The sequence below is a fragment of the Carlito syrichta genome, unplaced genomic scaffold (genome assembly GCF_000164805.1).
Source record: "Carlito syrichta isolate Samal-C Ts95f unplaced genomic scaffold, Tarsius_syrichta-2.0.1 Scaffold298462, whole genome shotgun sequence".
Taxonomy (NCBI): domain Eukaryota; kingdom Metazoa; phylum Chordata; class Mammalia; order Primates; family Tarsiidae; genus Carlito; species Carlito syrichta.
Window position 1 is genome coordinate 3,795 of NW_007242558.1, and position 3,973 is coordinate 7,767.

Sequence of the window (3,973 nt, forward strand, 5' to 3'; positions counted from 1 at the left end):
CCCTGGGTGACCCAGTGTGAGAAATGGAAATAGATGTTACTATTTTAGTTTCCCAGGAAACAAGAAATTGTTAACTCTGCTAACCATAGAAAGAAAATAAATTTTGGTTTTGTTTTTTGGCATTCAAGCAAATACTAATGTGTCCCTGGAGGATTGCAAGTAAGCATCGATAATACCCAAGTAGAAAGCACACGTGTGTATAATGACCCAATAATAAGAGCAACCCCATGATGAGACAAGGGTTGCCACCTCTACTTCCCTTTAGCAGTCTTGGGAGGTTGTCTTTTGAATAGGAACTTTTGGTCCTTGATAAGCTCACAGATGCATTCCTGGTCTGTGGTTGCAGCCTGAGGATTTTGAGAATTGTCTTCCTTGTCATCCTGAGGCTTCCCATCAACTTCAATAACTAAGCAGATTTTTTTTAGATAAAGGTCCAGGACAGGAAGGCAAAACAGAAAAGGTGACAAGTTAGAGGACAGAGAATCTTCTTTGTCATCTCTAGAATACCCTTTGGCTCTTCCCCCATTATAGCAATGGTCTGTTGGGGAGCTGCCAAGAACCTAAAGCTTGTCAGTTGGACATGGCCATGACTTTGGTCCTCTCTTCAGGGTTCTAGGGTAAGCCTTTTGCCAGTGGCCTTTTTGTCCAAATCTAGGGCATGGACCCTTTTCAGAGACTTTCTGGGTACTTGTTTTTTCTCAGTGGCCTGTTTTTTCACAATTGAAGCAAGCTCCCTTTGACTGGATTTACCAGCAGTTCTCTCTTGAGATGGCTGCCCTAACATTATTGCAGCCAAAAGTCTGACTTTTTAAAAATTTACGTTTTTCCCTGGCCTGATCTCAGCTATTGGAAACTGAGAAGTCTGCATTTAATAGCTGGGGTGAGGGAGTTTGTGGTCCCCTATCTAATTTTTGTAGTTTCCTCTGGATGTCTAGGGCAGATTGGTTAATGAAATGAATGTTTAGAAATATTTGTCTATCCCAGGAATCAGTGTTCACTTTTGTATATTTCTTTAGGACTGCTACTAGACTAGCCTAGAACAAAGCTGGGTATTCATTGTCCGTTTGGGTAATTTCCTTGACTTTGTTGTAATTGACAGGCATTACTTGAATGTTTTTCATAATAAGGTTAAATGACAAAGTCAATTTTGTAACAAGCTTACTAGGGCTTTCAGAGAACTTGCCAAATTTCTCCTTACATAATCCCAGATCACTTATGGCGAAAGGGATTTGCATTCTGAGAAAGCCTTCCTTATTGTTTGGCATCTTATGAAGGAGTCAAGGTCCCTTAGGGGGCTGGTAAGCAGCACCACTATGAGTACTAGCAGTTAGTTAGAGAGGGGTGGAAACTTGGGGGTTGAGGCTTAGGTGACTGATAAGCAGGAGGAGGATCAGAGAGAGAACTTGGAGCAGGAGACGGTTTTGAAGCATTGCTGAGAAATCCGAATTTATAAGGATATCTTCCTCAGAATTTGAGTTCCTTGAGGTACGTATTGCCATGGCTCTTGCCTCTACCCGGCCCTGAGTAGGGACTTTAAGAGCAGGTCATCCAAAAATCAAACTTAACCTTATTCTTAGATTTGACAACATATAGGTGGTAAGACAGATGGACTCCTATATCTGGATTTGGGTACAAAGCTGTGAAGGCTTCAACATATGGAACCTCATTTCATTTTTTTTGTCTTTTGCCAAAGAGGTTTACTTGGAGGATGGTATCATAGCTTAAGCTCCCATTACTTCTCCAGATTATTCCTTCCTCTAGCTTGTATTGTGACCAGGCCATATTGCAGAGGAAAATTATGTTTCTTTTTTTTTAAAGGAAGTTAAGGACAGAGTATTCCAATGTTTTCATATACAACCTAGTGACATAATTAAGAAAACTGATGAACCAACTTTCATATCTAGGAAAGAAAAGAAGAACGAAGGCAGTTATATTATAGTCCAAGCTGCATAAGGGCACAATTGGTCCTTTTATTTTTAAATAAAGAGAAAGAAAGAAAGTGGGCTCATCCTCTAGTGCTCACTGCACCAAGGAACAAGAGTAGTCTGGGTTGTACCCATCGTCAGCTTCTTGTCCACCTTGTGGCCAGACATCCTCAGCGTCACTTTTAGCCTTAGCATCCTGGCACTAAAGGTTCAAACTTGCTTGGGTTTCAGACACGAGAGGACCATAGGAGAATTCCCATGGTTAATGGAGGTGGGTGCATGCTGCCCATGCATTTTCAGCAGGCCTGCCCCTGTTGCAAGGCCATGACTGAGTACACACCAAGGTCATATTGAACCTTGCCCACCAGTGATTACTCTACTGACACAAACTTGATTTCTCAGATATTTTAATCAACTCATTGGGAAAAAACCAGCAAGATGAAACAGGGTAGAGACCTGATCTGGAAGAGGGTTGGGAGGGCTATCTGAACCAGAGCTGGTTGGGTTGAGTTCATGGACAGCCCTGCACACTGGGATGAAGTGGTTACTAGAATGCAGGATGAAGATATCTTGAACTTCAGAGTTAAATATCATGCCCAAATCATTTGGGAGGACACACAGGAGAGACATTGTAGAATACATAAAAGATGATGATGTTTAAAGAAAGGGTAAAGCCTGAAGGAGGGATCCTCAGATGAATCTCATCATCCAATCCATGGCAGAGACAGCAGTTTGGTCCGTTCAGGGCAGCAGTAATCAGTGAGAGAGATGAAGTCTAATAGCTGTTTGGGGTTGGGGGAGACCATTAAAATTGCCCAGATGAAATAGTGGCCTTTATTTTAAAGACATGAATATGTTTCCAAGCCGACAGAAATTTGATTAGAGAGAACATGAGGTCAAAAATTGTGGACCTCAATCGTGAGAAGACAAGTACCTAGGGTTAGTTGGAGAGAAGGATTCTTAGCAAGAGAGAGAGAGAGAGAGAGAGAGAGAGAGCATCAGGTGAGAAGAGTGATGAACTTGTCAGGCTCATGTTCCTGAAGACAATGTTGAAGAAAGCAGTGTAAAGGACTTCCTTGTCTGATCCACATGACTGGGATATAGATATGTGAGGTTCTCAGGACCACACTTAAGAGGTTTTTGGGCATGGGTGGACACACAGAGACAGCAATGGCCAGGGCAACAGAGCATGAGGGATAGAGATGATGACAAATTGTGAGAAAGTCAGATGGGAGAGTTGACAGAGGGTTAGACATGATCACACCATATAGGTTCAGAGGAAAGTCTTCCATTATCCTGAGGCTTTTGCAACTGCACAGTGCGGGGGCAAGCCCTTGCCACTCTCACAATTCTTTTGTCAAGGAGAACTTCAAGACTCCAGTTCTACCTGTATGGTCCAGAAACCCTACCCCCTCCACAAGCCACCTGCCAAGGTGAGCCGAAACAATCTCAGCCAGAGGGATCAGGGAGTCTGAAGCTGAGAATTTAAAAGGAAGTAGCAGTTGAACAAGAGTGAGCAAGTGGGGAGGAAATTGACAGCAAAATGATCAAACCTTGCAAGTGAGTACCCAAACTTACCAGTGGCTGGAGACATCTCACTTGTCGATATACCAGATGAGGCTCCAGAATCTATTACAGGGAGAAGGGGTACACCTCCCAGTGTAGGATGACGAGTTGATGTCAGTGATTCCGTTTTGTGTTCAAGTTTGGAAAGTATTCTCAAACAGACACACAAAGTAGCAAAACAAGCAAGTAGCTTTATTAAGTAAAGAATAGTACATTCTCAAGAAGGGAGAGTAGGCAGAAACAACTTATAGATGCACATACTCCACGGAGTTTCTATGCCCTTTCCTGCCTTGTTGCTGGGCTCCAGACCACAAGTATCCTGTATAGACAAACTATAGTGCTGCAGGTGCCTCTGATAAGAATCTAGCAGTTATGTAGGTGTGAAGTTTCCTATAACTAGCTCGTCTTTCTTGCAAGTGTGGTTTTGTACCAGCTACAGCCTTAAAGTTTTCCTAGTCTCAACTACCTATTGTATTGTAAGG